This window comes from Mangifera indica, chromosome 11 (genome assembly GCF_011075055.1).
Source record: "Mangifera indica cultivar Alphonso chromosome 11, CATAS_Mindica_2.1, whole genome shotgun sequence".
Classification (NCBI taxonomy): domain Eukaryota; kingdom Viridiplantae; phylum Streptophyta; class Magnoliopsida; order Sapindales; family Anacardiaceae; genus Mangifera; species Mangifera indica.
The window spans coordinates 13,314,875-13,336,664 of NC_058147.1; the positions used below are offsets into that span (position 1 = coordinate 13,314,875).

At 30.1% G+C, this 21,790-nt stretch overlaps 1 pseudogene; it reads left to right on the plus strand.

The window, feature by feature from the left end:
* LOC123229985 overlaps positions 1-21,790 on the plus strand; it is a 28,511-nt pseudogene that overhangs the window by 1,270 nt on the left and 5,451 nt on the right.

Genomic DNA, 21,790 nt, shown 5'->3' on the forward strand with positions numbered 1-21,790 from the left:
GAAAGCTTTATCTAAAAGTATTATGCTTTACCTTGTAAAAAGTTATGAGCACATTTGATATTGTTTTTAAACTATTTTATTTGGTTGTCATATGTTTTCTAGTCTGAACATCTTTAAGCTTTATGATTCTTTAAATGTTCACTAATTCTAAAAAATAGGGCTAATATATGCTTTTTTTTCACATTTATAATTAACATTGTTTCAGGATATTCTTGCTTTGTTGTAAAAATCGGCGAATGCTTTTTGATAACAAGACTAAAGATGAAACCAAAAAAGCTACGCAAGTTGGAGAGCTTCTTTCCCTTGTTAACAGGGTCATAGCTCAAAACGGTGGGCAACCATACACAGATGATATATTTGTTGAATCGAAGGTGACTTTGTTCACAATTTTATCTACTCCTGCAGTTTGTAGTAAATATGTCCTGATACGTTTTCATTTGACAAACAGAAGGGCGCTTTGAGACTTCATGATCAGCAAGTGGAGGTTAATTCCCTAAAAGGATATTCTGAATTAGAAAGATCATATGAAGACCAGCTCAATCAAATTGCTGAGATGGTAATCTTGTTGATCTCTTTTCCATGTTTGAATTTTAGCATGTGCATTTGTGCTCTGATATCCTAAATTGTATACTTGCAAACGAAGTAAAGCTACAATTGCGGCCTTTCCGAATGAAGCCCCTAGAAAGATTAAACTTCATATGTACCATTTGATTGAACAAAAATCTTTTATAAAGCCATGTTTGCACATTCTTAAATTTTTTTTGGATATTCTTTTACTTTTTGACTTTCAATGAATTAAGAAGTGGTAATAGTACCTTCTGTAGTTTTCTCATATTGAATTGCATCGTATGCCTAATCGTTATTGTCAAGCATTTTATTGTATTTACTATTTTATTGGTAGGAATTATGGTCTCTCATCATATGGGCATGATTAAAAGTTATGAGCAACCTTTATGAAAACTAAGTAGACAAATTTAAATGGAATGACTTAAAACATTTTCTTCTGAAGGTACAATTCGAATATAAAACTAATGCTGTAATTACTTGGCTATTATTTCCTATTTCCACTAATCTAAATTATGGCAAGGCCTTGGAATGTTCTTGGAAATCAGTGAGATCCTATGTAAACATATTCTACGCTAATGACTCATGTAACATATTGCGATTTGATCTATTTTCTGAGGATATTATTGCAATTTTAGCTTCAAGAATCTTCTTATTGGATTATAACAAATATCTTTGAGGTTGTAGTGAGGCTGATTCAATTTTTTTTTTTTTTTAAAAGGAGGGCAAGATGTTTGTGCAAAAGTTTAGAATTTGTTGAAACATAATTTGTTTGATTGACTTCAGTCTGATACAGGCATTGCCTATATAAATGAGATCTTTTTTGGTGGGAAAATCATGGTTGTCATTAAAATTTATGCTGAAAACTGTGGATGTATTTGTTTGAGATCCCATGTATTTGTTCTCTGTAGTCCCCTGGTGAAGTATGATTGTAAATTTATGATTTATATTTCCAGAAATTTTATGGGTTGTTTTGCTCAAGCTCTGATATTCTAATATGATTAACAATGGCTGTAGGATTCCAGGGTCCTCCAACGGTTTTAAAGTTGGGAATTCTGTTTTCTTTCCCTGTTCATCTGCCCTTTTAGTTTATGTTTTTCATTTGTCGATAATATTGTTGTTCTTCTGAGGTTTAATGGTAAAAATAGTAAGCTTGAGCAGCAATTGAAGGAAGAGTTTGTTGCCCGCATTAAGGCAGAAAAGAAGGAACGAGAAGCTAAAATGAGGTCCAACGATGAAATTCGTAAGCTTAGAGAGAATCTTGAGAAAGCGCAGAAGGAAGCCAAGGTGCTCCGTAAGAAATCTGAATACCACTGTTCTATTCTCTGATCAATCAACCAACCATATCGAATGACTATTTTGGTTTGACTTTGCTTAAAAAATATATTTTAATCCCCTAATTTTGAAACTATTTTTTGAACGCTAAATGATTATTTACTTACTTTTAGACGGGCAGTTCATGTCATCCATACGTATTCGTATTACATCAATTCAAATTTCATATTAAAGGCTTTTAACTTTAATCTGATTTAATTTAGAATCGTGTTAAAATTTTTTAATTCTAATCTAACCTGTTAATAATCAAGTTGACCCAATCTAACTGAAATTGATCTAAAATTATTTATTATTTTTACTATCTAAAGTATTTTTATTATTTTAATTTCTCCACTAAATTATCTCAACTTACTATTAATAAAACACGCAATATAACATTTTATCTTATTAACAAATAGTTTAAAAATTTATATATTACGATTTTTAAAACAAGTCAATAATTTGATTAGTTAAACTAAATTTTTACTACTTAATAATAAAATAAAATATTTAAATAAAAAAATAATATGAGTAATTATAATTTTATAAAAATACAACTACAAGTAATATGTAAATATTTAAAATTTTTAATATAAATATATAATATGTAATTATAATTTGAATAAGACCTTTAAAATACATATATAATCTTACTAACCAAATTAAACTTTTACTACTTAATAATAAAATAGATATTTAAATTATAATATGAGTAATTATATTTATGTAAACATAGAACTATATATAATTTATAAAGATTTCAACTGTTGTTAATATTGTTTTTCAATATTGTTAATTTATGTCGTGTCGACTACTTTTGTGTGAATTTTAACAGTATCTAATTTAATTTCGAGTCATATTAGGTTGACTTGAAATAAATTGTGTCAAAAAATCAACCCTAACCTAATATTTTTCGTATCGTGTCATATGAGGTTAATAAATTGTGCTGAAAATTGACAGTTCTACTTGTTTTCCCCTTCATTAGTGAGACTCAATAACAGAAAAGGCATTTATGTTAGGCCAAAGGACTAGTTCCGACCCAAGGTTTACTGAAATGATAAATTTTCATCAGTTAACTTTGAAAAATCTAAATACTCATCATTCTGTTAAAATTCATTATTATAGTTAACAGTAAAAATGTTATTTAGTTAAAAATATTAAAAAACTAAAAATTTATCACATCCCCCCCTCTCCCAAGATTTAAAAATTTAACAAATTTCCTCCTGTCAAAGTTTAAAAAGTGATGATTTCTCCCCTATGACTTTTCTTTCCCTTATTTGGTGACAATCTCTATTTTGGTTGATAACTGATCTTCGCTAGAATCTTCCTCTCTTGTCGATTTATCACCGTCACTATTCTATTTGCTTAAACAAAGATAGATTCATCTTCATCTGAAGAGGAGACGAAATGAATAATCTTCTCGTCACCGTCCTAGTAAGTTAAAACTTACTAGGACCAAATGAATAATCTGAAATTATTATTTTTATGTCTATATATTTTGAAAACTTATTATTCTTAATAATTTGCAATATTAAATTTATATTCTTAATTTATTGTGTTTAGTTCAATTAGCAAGGGATATAATTATCATATATATTTAAAATAAGATAGGAGAGATTATTCATATATTTAAAAATTTTGTAAATTTTATCTTATTTTAAAATTATCACATATTTAAAAAATTTTCAAATATAATCTTTTTTAAATCTCATAACTTTTATATTTGTCAATTAAGTCTTATATTTTAAATCACTTTATTCGGTGAGGTGCTTTTGCACAGTGGATCGCTATCGTAGCATTAAATGAGAAAACTAGCATGAATTGTCAAAATAATATGATGTTTAGCCGCACTTTCTTAAAAAAAAAAAAAAACAATTGTATTTGATATTTTATCAATTTCAATTATTTAATCTGCAGTTTTCTTTACCAATTCTAAAAAGATAAGATATTTTCTCCAAAAAAAAAAAGTTTCTAGGGGAATAATATAATTACTAAGTTCAATTAATAAATTATATGGATAAGGTTTGGCCTTAAAACCTTTTTCACCCCCTTGTTGGTGTAAATTGTCATTTTACTCCAATTTTTTATTTTTCGAACTCATTATATAACCTAAATTTGAAAAAGTAAAACCAACCCTTTAAATGTCAAAATTACATAAGAATCTATTTATTCTTTTTATTCATGCTCCCCCATCTCTTTCTCTCTTTGGTATCAATGACTTTTTTAGGTAAATAATTCAAATCAAAATTTTATAAATATGACAAAAATTCGAATCTAAACTTTTTCTTTGAAAGTTTTAATACTTCATCGATTTTATTAACTATTGATATTTTTTCTAGTGTCAAAGGTGTAAAAATATATATTTAGAAAAAAAACTATAATTTTTAAACTTTTATGAATGTTAATAAATTTTAAGGGATTTTTGGAAATTAAAAAAATTGTTTTGAAAATTTTAAAATTTTAATGTACTTCTTGATAATTTAAAAAGAGAGTTACACTCTTAACAAACTAAACATAATAAAATAAATTAGAGATATAAATTGTTGAGGTATAATTAATTTTGAAGAAGTAAAGTCGTGATTGAGTGTTCAAAAAGATTTTAGGATTGATTGCGAGTTTTTAGACTTTTTAAACATAAATTATCATATTTAAAATGTTTAGAAATGATATGTGATAAAATTAATATTTAATTTTTTAAAAATTATTATTTTGCTTTTAATTCATTATTTTTTAAATAGAGTTTAATTTTGAGTAAGAAAATATTATTTATATAATTTAGGATGGGAAAATATTTTTAGGCAAAATTATAGTGGGAAAATGTGATATACTTACTGTGAAATATCCTAACAAATTGGCTCTTCTTTTGTGGCAATGAAGCCCATGAAAGCGGCTATATAGAATTTGGTTTTATTTAATAATAATAATAATAAAATAAAAAAGAAAAGGGAAGTTAAAGAACTCACAAATTGTGAAGGCCTAATATTGGTTTGTTTAACTTTAATTCGTAATATTGTTAATAAATAATTAAAAATCTTTTAATTTCGTGTATTAAATTATTGATTTTCTCCAATAATTGTAGTATAATATTGACTCTATATTAATATATTCATATTTTACGTGAAAATAAATATATAATTACCCAAAAATGTGATTTTAAACCTAAATTAGATTGATTGATTTAATCGATCCAATGAAAATTTGATGGGCTTGATTTAGGGTTTGTCACTGCTTTGATGTCAACATGATATTTCAATTTTTTTAAATTATTGGAAACCATATCGCAATGCTCTATTTGGTCTCCAATTTATTTGGTTATATATTTCTCACTTTTTTATTTAATTTTAATTTGGGTCACAATTACTCTATATTTGTGTGTAAACTAAGTTGATGCCTTGATTTAATTGGTTGGTCCGGGTCAAGGCACTCTCCAGTTGAATACTTTGCTCAAAAGAGATGAAAGTAGTCATAAGGCTTGCGGAATTTATTGGGTATTTTAGTAATTTTATAGCATTTTTTCGCTTGAAAATAATAAATTCCATTCATAATATGCGTTAACATTAATTATAATTTAGAGCTTAAATTGATCAATAAATATAAACTCACTACAATTTATGTATGATATGAGTAAGGACATCAATACAAGTTTAAAGTTTATTAGACTTTTAATAGGAAAAATATAAGCAAAATTAGAATTTCTCATCCAAATGCAAAGTTATAAAACTTGATTATTTTACCAATTTCTATTTAAACACATCATGCTATAAAATACCATAATTTGAAAATTAGGAATATAGATAAACTTGTTTGTGTCATTTAGTTAGCGAAAATTAATTCAGAAAAGATTGATTATCAATAAGTTACGTTTATTTTTTTTATAGAACCGTTATGCAGAGTGAGGTGTCAAGGAGTTACGTGTTTTTTTTATTTACTGGAGAAGTGGACCTGTCTTTCTTTTATTAAAAATAAAATTGGTTAATCAGACTCTCCTATAAAAAACTCAATAACCAATTATCAACTCACACTTACAACCCAAATTTAACAATTGCAATATAAAGTGTATTAGTCTGCTTCTAAATGATGACATCAGACTCATAAAATAAACTCTTTCTAATCTACACATTCGCCTAATTTTATTAAATGATAAAAATTTAGTCAATATATGTATACATTATTCCAACATTCTCCCACTTGGATAATATTGATTAAAGGTTTATATATATCTTTGATAACATTGATTAAAATTTTATATTTATATGTATATATATTAAGAAAATAATCCCTTAAAAAAATTCAAGTAAATGGCATTTAATTATTCTAAAATGGCCACTAATTTGCAAAAATACAACATAATGCAGAAATAACACTTCAATCTAAAACAATTTTGTCATTACAATTGTCAATAATAAATTAAAACAATCTTTGTGTTTCAAAAATAACACAAGATATCTATAATTATAATTATACCACATGGACCTTTAATTATGACAAGAATAACATCCAAATGTGATCATATAAATATATACTATTACCTGTTAATCCTCTTTATAATTTTTCTTTAATCATTATGTTTCAAAGGAAATAAGAGAAACCTCATAACTCTAAATAAAGTCAACAACTTCCAACAAAGTTTGCACATTTTACTAATAATATAGAGATGTACAAACAAATGTTCATACAATTGTCATACTTAAGATTATCCTTATTCTTGAGATACATGTTGTATATAACAATATGTACGAATATATGCGCACATATTTAATATATTTGTATCAATCAATAGACATCATACAAGAAATATGTATGAATGTTTAATCACAATAAACTTTATTAAGACAACAAAAAATACAGTAATGACTCCTCCCACTAATTTAGGTATCAAAAGATTCCAGAACACTCATATCTCTACATGTTTAAAAACAATAGGTCTTAGTCCTTTGATTAGGGGATCCACCAACATGGAGTCTGTACTTATGTATTTTACAACAATATCACATTTCTTGACTAGATCTTTGACTGTCAAATACTTTATTTCCATATATTTTGATTTACTGTTAATTTTGTTATTTTTATAAAAGAATACAACTTCATTATTATCATAGTAAATCATTAAAGGCCTAGACATAAAATCAACCACCTGATGCTCAATAATAAAATTCTTCAACCATATTGTTTGTATGATTGCTTTATAGACAGAAAAACAAAATTTTTCAAACATATACATGGTTGAAAACGATATCAAGGTCCGTTTTGCACTTTTCTATGCTATGACCCTACCAGTGAGCATGAACATGAATTCTGAAGTGGACTTATAACCATCCATACAATCACTAAAGTCTGAATCAGAATACCCCATTACTTCAAGATTCTTAGCCCTTTTGTATACCTACTTGAAATATTTTGTTCTTTGTATATACCTCATAACTTTCTTGGCTACAACCAGTGACTAGTACATTGATTGGAAAGATAATGACGAAATACTTTCACAATAAATGCAATGTTTGGCCTAGTACAGACTTGAGCATACATCCAGCTTCCAATTGCACTTGCATAAGGAACATAAGACATAAATGCCCTTACACATCATTTCAAGGACATTACTTAATATTAAGCTTATCTCCTTTCACCATAGGTACCTCACCACCTTTATAATTGTGCATATTAAACTTCTTAAGTACTCGTTCAATGTAAGCTTTTTGCGATAATCTCAATAACCTACGATTTTTGTCATGGTGAATCTCAATATAGAGGATAAAAGATGCTTCTCTAAGATCTTTCATATCAAAAATCTCAAACAAAAGTTGCTTCGACTCATGAAGCAAATTACCATCATTGCTAGCCAACAAAACATCATCAACATAAAGGACTAGAAATATGAATCTCCTCCCACTAATTTTGATATATACACACTGATCAAACTTGTTTTCAAAAAATTGATATGAAGTTATTACCTCATCAAACTTCAGATACCACTATTGAGATGTTTGTTTCAATCTATATATAGATTTCTTTAGCCTATATATTGAATGTCATTTTCCTTCAACTTCAAAACCTTCTGACTGTTTCATATAGACTTCTTCATAAAGATTTTCATTCATAAAAGTTGTTTTCACATCAATTTGGTGAAGCTTTAAATCCAAATAAGCCACTAAAATCCATAATAATTCTAAATAAATCTTTAGTGGACATAAGGGAAAACATCTCATTGAAGTCTATACCTTTTTTCCATGTAAAACCTTTAGTAACCAATCTAGGTTTAATTAATCAGTTATGCACTTAAAGTCTTTCTTGGTCTTGAAAACCTATTTACAACCAATAGGTCTAACCCTATCAAGTAACTCCACGAGATCCTATACACCATTGTCGTTTATAGACTACATTTCTTCCTTCATAACCTTAAACCATTTTTTCTGACTATAGGCAAGAAATGACTTCTTTAAAATTTACAAGATCTACAATCTGACTTATATCATAATCAAACTTACTAAGATAGACATAATAATCATCAGAGATAGCTGCTTGTCTCTATTTAGTTGATCTTCTAACTGAAATTACAACTGTTGGCTTATTAGGTACAATATCAAACACAAACAACGAGACTAATATAGGATCTGAAATAGTATCATTAGTTGCTTCATTTTAAATAGGCTCATTTTTTGAAGGATTCTCTAAATCTTGTTGTTTAGACTCTTCAACGGGAGAGGTAAAGTACCACTAGATACATTAGTCAATGGCTCCGATCTATATTAACCTTCTTAAAATTCCTTCAATAGTTGAAAGCTACTACCTTCTGATGAGTCTAGCTTAAGAAATTTAATTGTCGTTGACTCAACTACTCTAGTATTGTGAGACGGGTAATAAAATCTGTCATTTGGAATGTTCAGGATAACTAATGAAATATCCCCAAACAATCCTAAGTATCAATTTCTTTTTATTAGGATTAAAAAACCCTTACTTTAGTTGGACAACCCCAAATTTAAACATGCCTTAAACTAGGTTTTCTTCTTGCCTAAAGCTTAAAAGGAGTTTTGGGTACTGATTTGGAAGGAGCCCTATTCAAAATTTATAATGTAGTCTTAGTAGTTTCACTTCATAAATACTCCAGCAAATTAGATTTACACATCATACTTCTAACCATATTCTTAAGGGTGTGATTATATCTCTCAACTACACCATTCTATTCTTGAATCCTAGGCATAGTGTATTGAGAAACAATTCTATAATCCTGCAAATACTTGGCAAAATGACCCATTTATTATCCTGAATCATTATATCTACCATAATATTCTCCACCTTGATCAAACCTCACAACCTTGATGACTTTTCCAATTCGTTTCTCTGATTTTGTCTTAACAATCTTGCACTTCTTAAATGCACTAAATTTCTCTTTAATTAAAAAAACATACCTATATCTAAAATAGTCATCAATAAAGGTGAGGCAATACATATTACGACATAAGGTGGATGAATAAGGCCTACTGATATTTGTATGAATGAGCTCTAAAAACTCTTGACTCCTAGTTGAATCATATTTATTAATCTTTGTTAATTTTCCTCTTACATAATGAACACAGGTCCCCAGATCTTGAAAATCCAAAGGTGAAAATTTTTTATCTTTAATCAATCTGTCAACCCTCTCTTTAGGGATATGCCCTAACCTTTAGTGTCATAACAAGGATGATTTCTCTCTAATAAAAGGTCATTTAATATTAACATTTTCAACATTCAAAGAATAATCAACACTATTGGGAGCCAAACAAAGTCTATATAAATTTTTAGAAAGAAAACAACTGCCAATAGATTATGAATTAAACCATAAATAAACATTTCCATTTCCAAACATAAGTTTATAACCAAATTTATCCAACAATAAAACAAAAATTAAATTCCTTCTAAAATAGGGTACATAAAAAGGGTTTTCTAAACATATTTCAAAATCAGTCTCTAATAACAATTTGACAGTGCCAACATAAATGACTTCAACATCAATATCATTTCCCACTTTAAGTTTGGTCTCCTTATTAGTTGGTTTGCGTTGGCTAGTTAGGCCTTGTAAAGAAGTAGTCACATGAACACTGACACCATTGTCAATCCACTAACAATCCTTAGACCCATCAATAAGATTATATTCATAACACACCTAGGCTAGGACATTACCTTGTTCTTTCTTCCTAGTTTCTAACCATGTCTTGAATTTCTTACAATTTGCCTTCATATAACCTCTCTTCTTACAAAAAAAACATTTATTCTTCATTTCTACTTTCATCTGAGAGTAATCTGAATCCATCCTTTTAAAATTGCCTATATTATTCATTGAAGCATGGGACTTGAATTTCTTATTTTGTCATTTTCCTTTAGATTGACTCTTAGATGTACCAACCAGATTTACAATTTCTAGCTTCTCTGATTTTAATTTCTACTCTTCAACCATACATCTGGTAATCAAGTTATTGACAGTCTAGTTCTCTCTTACAATATTTAAACTATTTTAATCTTACTAAACTTTGCAAATACGAAATTAAGGGTATAATAGACAATATAATTATCTTTAAGGGAATTATTATGATTCTTCAACTTTAATTGTATCCCTACAATCTTTAAAATGAATTCCCTTACCCCTTTAGATCTGTCATATTTAGTACTTAACAGCTCACTCATCAAATATAAAGCTCTAACATGATTGAAAACCTAACACCTATGCTCAATGATGTCAAGAAACTCTCTAGCATTTGTGGACTTTGGCAAACTACTTAAAAAATACTTAGCAATGGTCTTTTTCATAGCAATAATGATAAGTCTATTAGATCTTTCTCATTTACCATAACACTTTTTCTCAACTGTGGAACTTTCATCAGTTTGGAGGTTCATTGACTCACAAGGTCATATCAATATTAGCAATGCCCAATGCAAATTCAATGTCAAACCTCCATTTTTTAATATTACTTAAGAGCTCAAATATAGCATTGTTATTGTTCAATGTAACAGTAATTGAATTCACAAGTAAACAATATAACTGATTAAGAAAATGGATAATTAACCAATTAGAATAGCCCTAAGACCATATAAACTATTCTAAATTGAGATCACTATTTCATCACCATTAACTCACCTTTGGAAAAAGAAAATGGCATGTTATTATAATCCCAAGGCATAAGGTTATAAACCATATAAAGATCTTATAAACAAACAATTTTTGAAAGAAATATCCTCTTTGGGTAGATAAACTTTTTAGACCAATGTTCGTCATTTCTTGAAAGCACATATCGATTGAATAAATACAAACACCTTTGGATGTATTGGATCTATTCATGAATAGGAGCAATGTATTTCATATAATCAACCTTATGCTACCATTGGTCTTAATACACACAATAAACCCCCATTGGGTAAAAAATTACATGCATTAAAACTAAGAAATGTATCATTACTAGATGAAATGTTTCATGAGCTTCGATGAATGCACTGCTTTAGCAGTTAAACATTCTAACAACCTAGTAATTTATTCCTATGATACTAAGCAAAATTATTCTAGTAAAGATTTCATGAGATATTAATCATTATTATCTATGACAATCTTTTCTATTAAAATTGCATCAAGCACAATGAACAAATAACCATTTATGAAACTTTAATTCTCAAATTGTAGCAATTTATAGCAGAATAAAGTCATAGATGTATTATAAATGAAATATAATATAGTAAAAATAAGCATGTGCACTTCTAAAACACAAATAATCACCCACACGCACCACCACACGCCAAAGAACAACTTCCACATGTCGGAAAACACTTTCATGTGCTTTAAAATGTCGTCATGCACTTCTACGCATTGAGAAACTATGCTTACATGTCAATGACATACCATGAGGATAACCTATGCATAGGCTAGGGTTGGTTCGAGTCAAACCAATTTTTGGGTCAAGAAATTTGTTGACTGACCTTAGGTTGACCTATTGATGAGTCAACGTATTGACCTTTAATCACGGGTTTAGGTGATCCATTGACTCAGGTAATCAAGTTTTCATAACCCGATTGAGCTTGTGAGTTACCAAGAACCCTAACTGTTAGCTGATGACCATGATATTGAATTTAGCCTTTTTGGTTGACGATCAGTCCGATAACTATAAGGAAAATAATACCTAGACATTGATGACTTCAACCGATGCACTTTTGGCCGATGACAATGAGTGTATTGATTGAAATTGAAACTTGACCAAAAAGGTTTCCCAATGCATACTAGCTCAATTTCGGTCAATTGTCAATTGATTTTGGGTTCAAAAACATGTTTAAAATCATGTATAATCAACAACAAACATAAACAAATGATTTTCATGCCCAATTACTAACAAATTTAGCATAATTCACAGAACCCTAATTTCAGAATTTAGCCAAAAATAATCCAATTTCAAACACGTTTAAATATTTTATAGTCTAATGTAAGCAAAATTAGAATTTCTCATCCAAATGCAGAATTATAAAACTTGATTATTCTGCCAATTTCAATTCAAACACATTATGCTATAAAATATTGTAATTTATAAATTAGGTATATAGACAAATCTATTTGTGTCATTTGGTTAGCAAAAATTAATCCAGAAAAGATTAATTGTCAATCTTACATCAAAATCTTCCTTCTCAATTTTACAGAAGCGTTGTGCAAAATGGGGTGCTAAGGAGTTACACATTTTTTTTTATTTACTGAAGAAGGGACCATGCCTTTCTTTTATTAAAAATAAAATAGGCTAATTGGGTTCTCCCATCAAAAGTCCAATACCCTTATATCAGCCCACACCTACAACCCAAATTTATCAATTACAATATCAAGTGCATTGGTCTACTTCTAAATGATCACATTGGGCTCATAAAATAATTTTTTTCTAGACTACACATTCACTCAGCTTGATTCTAACAAAAAGGTCCAATAACCTACTATATGTCATTTTGTTAAAAGTATTAATGTCATTTTGTCTAAATATTATAACAAGGCTAAGTTTGGTTTGAATAATATTTTATTATTAAAAATAAAATATTATTACAGATATAGATTACTTAAAAGATTTTTGAATATGAATTATTATTATATTTGATAGAATTTAGTATGAATAAATAGTTATTTTATTTGAAAAATAGTGGTAGGTAAAAGAATACTAAAATGTTATTTTACTTAAATATTCTCGAAAGATTATTGGTTAAAAAATTAGTATTGTACATAATTAAACTAATATGTTTCACATTAAAAATATGTTTTGTATATTTTTAAAAATATTTTTCATTTTAAGAATATATTATAATTTTTTACATTGTCAAATTCTCACATTAATTCATTAAAATATATTTTCAAGTTGTTATCATATTGCTAGAGGTGGTCGGTGGCCTAGACCCCCTTTTTAGCCTGGCTAAAAAATAACATGACCCACTACTATAATATGCTAGGCATATGGACTAGTCAGATCATGTTTGGGGCTTGAAAACTAGACCTATGGGCTAACCCACAATGGTCTGCTATTGTAGAAGGCCAAAAAAAAAAAAAATTTTAAAACAATTGTTTGGGTGCAAACAATAGGGAGCCATTTTGCACACCAATGACTATTGAGGCTAGTAGTCGTTGGGTGGATAACCTAAAGACCATTGGATCTTTTATTTTATTTTTTTATTTATTTTTCGTTTCCTATATATACTACCTAATACCCATCCTAAATTCACAATATCACGTTACAATCCATCATGAAACACCTACATATATGTTCAATGGTAAAATAGTATTTTCCTATATAAGTTTGACATTGGTTGATTATGGCTTAGGATTGGATTAAAATTAAATAAGAAATACTTAATTTCAACCCTTGTACGACTATACATTTCATTATGTATGCTATACATGGCCTTCCATGTCAGGACATTGGGTAAGATGTAAGCAAATTTTAAACAAAATGCATGTTTATACATGAGGATGTACATCCATGCATACTATTATAGAATTTGTGTTTAATAAGGCATGTTTGTGCATTTTTGGAAGTTTATCCCATAATATTTGTGAGTGTTTCTATCTAGTGTATAAGCGTACTAGAAAGAAGAGATTTGATACTCTTATTTTTTATGACAAGCATAACTTTCTAGTGGAGTTAAGCAAATGAAAATAGTAGAGAGAATAAGGTTGCTTGATAGCAGATCTTCAATCACGTCAACAATCAAGTAAGTAGGAACTTTTAATGTTTTGTTATTGTGATCTATAGTTCGTGTATGAAAGAATATCTCATGGTGATGATCTGGATGTTTGATGAGTGTAATTGGTAAATAGATGTGATAAATAGGGTTATGAAAATTATATTATGTTTGGTGTTGTTCATTCTTGATTTAATGGTAATAAAGGATGACTAAACCAGGTATGTTAAGGTTTGATTTTCGGTTATATTATGATTGTTGAGTTAAGGTATGAATTATACGATGCGTTTATATGATTAAAAATGGTTGATGATGGTTAAAATATGCTTTAGGGAATCTGATATGTTTTGTTCTAATCCTGTAATGTATATACACATTATGAGCATTAATTTTACACATTTAGGACACTAGTAATGTGTTATGTTAATTGTTAAACTAATATAAAGGTATTAAGATTAAAACCATATATGAAATGAACTTAGAATACATTTTCCATACGTCATGTATGGTCATACTTCAGTTGTGCACAACTATGGCATGCTTGGAAATCATGTTTCTATACACCATGTATGCCCGTGCACATGATCGTGTATGCCCGAACATGGTTTATAATATTTTTCTAGTGTTTGATGATTGGATGTATGGAGGCCACACACACCCATTTGTATCCTTTTAGTTAGAACATAGTGTATGCTTGTGTATCCAATTGCATGCTTGTACATGATCAAATTACCAATTTACCCCTAGGTTTCGTGTATGACCGTGAAGGAGAAGAGCAATCATACATAAAGGAGGATGTACACCTGTATATTTGATTGTGTACACCTATTAGCTTGTGGTCGTACATAATAGAAACAGAAGGTTAAAAATGTTAAGTAAGGGTGAAGTGAAGTTTATGAATCTTTAAAACATAGAAAGTTTATAGTTATAGTACCTTGTCTCAAGGTCAAATTTATAAAAGATAAAGTATTAGACTAAGGTGAAAGTTGCTACTTGAGATTGCATGTATGCATACTATGACCATACCTTTGTTGGTTGACCATGGAACTAGTTCACTCATGAGTCAATATGAGTCATTAGGGTCATTATTGGGAGACACCTATGAGATACTCTTTATATTGCTAGTAGAAAGGGCATTACTCGTAGTAGGATATAATGGTTTATAATAAGACTTGATCACCAGAAGTAGGATATGGTAAGCCATAGTAGGAACGAGTTGTTGACATAGTCTAATAGTGGTGTAAAAAGTAGACTGTACCATAAGTTTACTAACATGGTCAAATTGTCTAATCCCTGTATTGACTTAGTCAAATTAACATGTCAATTATAGTTCAATTATACTATTACAATTAAGGTTAAGCTTTCACTTATGTTACTTTGAATTAGCAAGTCATTACAGTTAGGACCCAAAAGGATTGTATGTGATGTCATGAGATATCAAGATTATCGAGGCAAATTTAGGGGACCAAAGTAGATCTCAAGTTACTGTTAAGTATGAAAATGTTCACATTATCAATAGCTAGAGTACATAGAGTACTCTTGATGGCTATGCTATAGTGAACCTAATCGAGGTGAATAATAAAAATTATGAAAATATTTAGATAATGTTCTTACTTACTGAGTGATTATCACTCACATTCTTATTTTTATGATTTTGCAAGTGACAAGTAATAGTGACGATTGTAGTGCTAAGAGGCCAGTTGCTATGAGTTGCTATGAGGGGTCAAGTAATCAATTATATTTTTTATTTTATGTATTTGGACTTTTAGAGACGTGATGTTATGATGCTTTTTGAGTTTGAGAGAGTTATATTTTATATTGTGGATGATAGTTTTATTGTTACTTAATAGCTTTTGATTTCTTCCACATACTTATTTAATGAAGGGTGTTTAGTTATTATTATTTTATGTGTAGGTTATTGTATAGATTCAAGTGAATATGTTTGCTTAAATAACTAATTTAAGTACTACTTCCCTTTGAAAGGTAGTATTTCTAGAGAGGGTGTTACAAGTTGGTATCAGAGTATGATTTTGATACCTAAAGGATGTTTTAGGTAGAGTATAGTTAGAAAAGGCTCAGTAAGCTCCTCATGCTATGTTGACCGCACTTGCAACTGATCACTATAAGTTAAAGTTTTAGTTTATAAATTATCTACTTTATGAGAAATGTTAATAACTGATGTGAGTTTTAAAGATTCATAATGAGGAGGTGCAAATGCTTAAATGGAAATAGTTAAAGGGACTAATATGAGGCTTAGGATTTAGGGGCAACTCTCATAACCTTTCATTTTAGACTCAATGTTGCAGATGTGAGGAACTTGATCCGTGAACTGCTTAGGGAGCAATAATAGGGAGGTGCTCCAACTTAAGCTAATGAGTCAATGCAAGCGCTACTGACATAGGTGTCAAATAAAAGGATAACAGGAAAGACCCTGATTGTAGAAAGAACCCAACAATACCCAATTTATGACTGCTAGGGATGCATCAGTCGTAGAAATTTATAGATACCAAAGATCACATAATTGTTAAGGAGTGGCTCAAGATTACTGAAAGCACTTTGTCTCTATTTGAGATTATGGATATGAAGAAAATAAATTTGGTTTGTTTAGTTTAAAATTACTTAATTTATAATACCCAACCCTTCGAAGTTTAGCTAATACTCAAACTCATGCCACTTTTATGTTTAACTGGCATGTCTTTATGCCACTTTGAACCTTTGAGTTTTATTTTTAACTCTGTCCAGGAATGCTTTAGCCATTGATAAGCTCCAAGCAAGGGTAATTTAGTTATTTGGGGAGGCAGTTAGGATTTTTAAATAAGAGTCCAACTGCCAATCTAACTGTCTCTTATAACCGCCTTTGGCAGTTATATGAAATCGGGTCAAGTCGACCCGTCATAGGTGGACCCGTATCCAATATCTCCCACTCACACATGACGAAAGACCTGAATCAAATACTTAGCCACAAAAATCCTATATAGTAGTACGTTTCATACTTGCAAATATGTCGTGCGACCTCACGAGCAACCTGTACTTGGGAGCTAAATATTATGCATCTATTAGGAATAGCATAACCGCTTCAATCCGAATAAAACAAAAATAAAGTGTTAGGCTCGCAGCACCCCAAACTTACTAGATAACACTAGCTCCCTTTAATAATTCATTTTTCATTGTGTTATTTTCCTATGTATCCATGATCAAGTCCAATCTCCATATGAGTGACATGATCGGTTGGCTAATGGACACACGTAACATATAAGTCTTCCTCTTCTACTCGAAATTCTCAATTTAAACTTAGCTGTTTTTCTAGTCATATTTCATAGACTGAATCATGCGTGGCCATAGGTTCCAAGCGAAGATAGCAACATTAAGAGTAAATATTGAACAACAGTAAAAAGTTAAAAGGTACCAACATGAGGTAATCCTCATAAAGTCTCACACAGTGAAGGAACAGGGATTTATCATTTCACTACTTTAACTGGTTGTCTTACTTATGCACGCATGGTATGAATCATGTGCTATAGTGTGTATTTTCTCAAATCTCATTCACAACACTGTACAGATTTTAGTTCAGTTGCTACACCTAGCGTCTAACCTGAGTTCTTAATCATCTTCACACTTGTAGGTATTTATCTATATTAAGAACTCACATCTGGCATTCATAAGTTATTTGGATGTGGAGAATCCAAATCAATCATTTTTTAAATGTATCTATTTATGATCTCATCTTGATCAATCATCAAAGCGACATTTTTATTTCAATAAATCTTTTCTTGAGAAATTTGTCTCTCATTGGTATGCTCTCTCAGCATCACATTTCTCAAGAATAATGTCTTATCTTTGCTGGCTCTCTCAGAGCCAAAGACGATTGCTCGTGTAAGTGAGTCAATCTCTAACTTGTGTGACATTACAATCTTGTTGAGCTAAAAACGATGTGTATGTAGTGAAAACCCAAGAATTTCGGGACGTAAGTTCAAAACATAAAATGAACTTAAATTCATGGTTTTCGACGTTATGTCATCAATACAATATATAAGCTCAACACTCATCAATCATAGTCTACGCAATCCAAGAAATTTAACATGTACAAGATATACTTTTCTTGGAAGAATTTTCATTAAAGGATCAGTGACTATACAATGCGTAGAATTATATTGTACGTTCATTTCCTTCTTGGAAATTGAGTCTCTTATTATGTTGTGTTTAGTGTCGATACGTTTGGTTATCTTATAAAAATTCAGGATCTTTCATTTCAACAGACAACCATTGCTTTGACAATATTGTTCTGTTTACTTAGATTCACGAAGAATCTTTTTAACTAAACAGTTTCTTGCACATTTACTGAACAGGTTATATACTAGGCTTCCGATGTGGATACGGTTACGCATCTCTGTTTCTTATCGCTCCAAGATATGAGTCCTTTTGGAGTAAGAAAACTTAGCCGTAATTTAATTTGCGTTGGTTTAAAAACACTTCCCCAACTGACATCTCAATAGCCAATTAAACGGAAGTTCGATCCTCAATGACATAATCAATCATCCACAAAGCCTTAAAAATATCAAAATTCTACATACAACCTTTCAGTGCTCTTTTCAACATTTACTTATATTAACTAACCAGCTCAATAAAAAAATAAATATTTGGGCATGTATGCACCATAGCATACATAATACATCTGATGGCATCTGAATAGGTAACCTATGACATTTCTCTTCTTCTATCTTAAGTTTTGGGATATATCTCTTTTGGCTCAATAATTCGTCATTTGACACAAGAATATCAATAAGTTCACAGTATACCATATTGGATTGTTTTAGAATCTTTTGAATATTATGCTCTTATGACATAGTCAAAGGTTTCTTTGAACAATTCCTCTAGATTTAAATTCATAATATGTATTCTGTTTTCCCACATCCTGCAAGTCAAAAGTATGGACAACCATCCTTTGATGATTATCACTTACTTCAAATCATTTCTAGCTATCTGTACATCATCATACATATCGATAGAATTACAAATTTGTCATTAGACTTTGTCACATAGACATGATGGTCTTGATTAATCATTTCAAAGTTTAAGTACCAGTATCTAGATGACAGTTTTAGGTCATTCAATGTCTTTGAAGCTCGCACTCTCTGCGCTTCAGACATATAACAATGAGATCTATATCTCATTTCATGCAGATTTTTTTGTCAAGTTTTCCACTAAGGAAAATTGTCTTGACATTCATCTGGTGTAATTCTAAATTCAAATGTGTTATTATAGCTAGAACCAAATATACTAAAGTAAATCTCATAAATGACGAAAAATATCTTTCTACATAATCTATACCTTCTTGTTGGGTATAGTTTTTCGCTATTAAGCGGAATTGTATCTATTTATTGAGTCATTCGCCTTATGACTAATTCAGAAAACTCATTCATTTCTAATGAATTTTCGATCTGGCGATAAGTCAACCAAAACCTATAATTGGTTTGTTTTCTTAGTATTCCATCTCTTCTTCCAATGCATTTCAAAAATTTTCTATTAAAGGATGAGACATTTATTTCAGGTTCTTTATCATCTTTGGGAGTGGTTATGAAAACCTTGTTTTCACTTTAAAAACGTCACTTGAATACTTTTGGACATCCACTCCAATTCAGTTGAGATAAAGATAAAGAGATAAAGATGTATATAAAGAGAAAGAAAGAAGACAAAACAAAAGAAACTTCAAGACTTTTCCATTATCTTTCCATCCATTCCAATAGCCACCATTCTCCATGCTAATTGATTTTGTTTTGTGAAGATAAAGGAAGAACTTGAAGGGGTTTTGGAAGACAAAATAAGAAAAGGAAACAAAGAAGCATTTTAAAAGCTTTGGTAACCAAAAGATCTATTTCCTTTCCCTTTACCTATGATTATATATATTTGATACATGTTATATGAATATGTTAGTGTGTTTTGGTATTGATTTAAGGTGATTTTAGTGATAAAGGAAGCAAGACAAGGAAGGGGAAGCCAACTTGCAAAAATTGGCTTGAAACAGGGTAAGAGGTGTCATCCTTGATATGTTGCATGTTTTAGACTTTTGGTTTCTTGGATCTATGTTATAAATGATGATTTTGAAGTTGAGGAATGTTGTTTTTCCATTTGGGATATCTATGTGTGTGATTTTGTTGTTGGCAGAGAGTTGGTTAATATTTACAGTTTTACCACTGACTTCATCCCACGTTTTGGTTGTCTTATCTGATGAATCATAAGTGTTATTATAGCTTTGGAAAGCTCTTTGAATCCTCTTTCCAATGATATATAGCTTGTATGAATTAGAGATAATTTGGACTGTTAAATATTGTATGAACCAAAAGGACTGTTTTACTAAATAAACAGTGAAGACAGTTTTTGCCACTGATTTCATCTCACGTTTTGGTTGCCTTATCTAATGAATTATGAGTGTTATTTAGCTTGTTGGAAAACTCTTTGAATCCTCTTTTCAACGATATATAGTTTGTATGAATTAGAGAATGTTTGGGCTGTTAAATTGTATGAAAAAGAAGGAAAAAAGGAATTAGAGACTGTTTGGGCTATTAAGCGGAACAGTATTTCACAGTTTTTGGGAAAGAAAGAAAAGGAGAAAAAAAGGAAAGGAAGAAAGAAAGAAAGGAAAAGAACGGAAAGAAATGGGAGATAAAGAAAGGCAAAAAAAGGAATTTAGGGCTCAAGATTTAGGGGTCATCCCAAGAGTATGGTCTGGTGAGTTATGAATAAATTTAGATGGAAGCAAGATTAGTAAGATATAAGGCACGCATGCATGTTATGACCTATAAGGGGGCACTTTACACTACACCGTCCGCAGTAGGGCACGTCCGCAGTAGGGCACGTCTGTAATAGGACACATCCGTAGTAGGACATAGACCCCTAGTAGGGTCCGCTCGCAGTAGAGCGTGCTCGTAGTAGAGCTCAATTCAGATTCAAAATGGTATAGTGAGAGAAATGAAGAGAGCTGGAGCTTAGAAAAGTGCCAAATCCCTATAGTCAGCTTCCAGAAAGTATCAAATAGACACCAAATGGGACAAAGTATGACCCAAATAGAAAAGAATAAACTAGATTATCCCCTCGATTTCTTATGGAGGTTATGAATAAGGTTGACTCCCGAGAGTAAGTTCAAACATGAAAGGAGATAGTTTACTTAATTCTTTCCCCTTACTGAGTGTTCTTATCTCTCACTTCTTTTTCTTTCATGATTACAAGTACAATTGATCGAGGTAGCTGCGAGGCAGGGTCAGGTCAGCGAAGATAGATCCGACTGGAGCAGGTTATCTCTAGTTTATATTACATGCATACAGTCACATGTTCTTCTTGACTTTTGACCTTTTTGAGATGATTGTACAGTTGTATAGGATTACTCCATATTTTCAGATGCTTTTAGATGAGTTTTCATATGAGTATATACATCTTTTGTTTGCTTCCAGATTTTCAGTTTTCTTAGAATAATTTCTAAACACTTTTAGTAATACGTTCATTTTAAAGTATTTCAAAGAAAAAAAATAGTAGACGCTCCGGATATTAATTCGTAATATTTCTCCTTCAGTGGGTAGTATTTCTAGGGAGGGATGTTACAGAAATAAATTAAAGTTTAATCTCAATGCTCCCACTAGGGTGAGATGAACAAAGCAAACAATTGAAGATCATTACTCCCACTATCTGAAATAGGTTGGAGTTTAATTGCTGCATTTGCTTCCATTATTTAGAACAAGTATAAGTCTTATATCTTAGGACT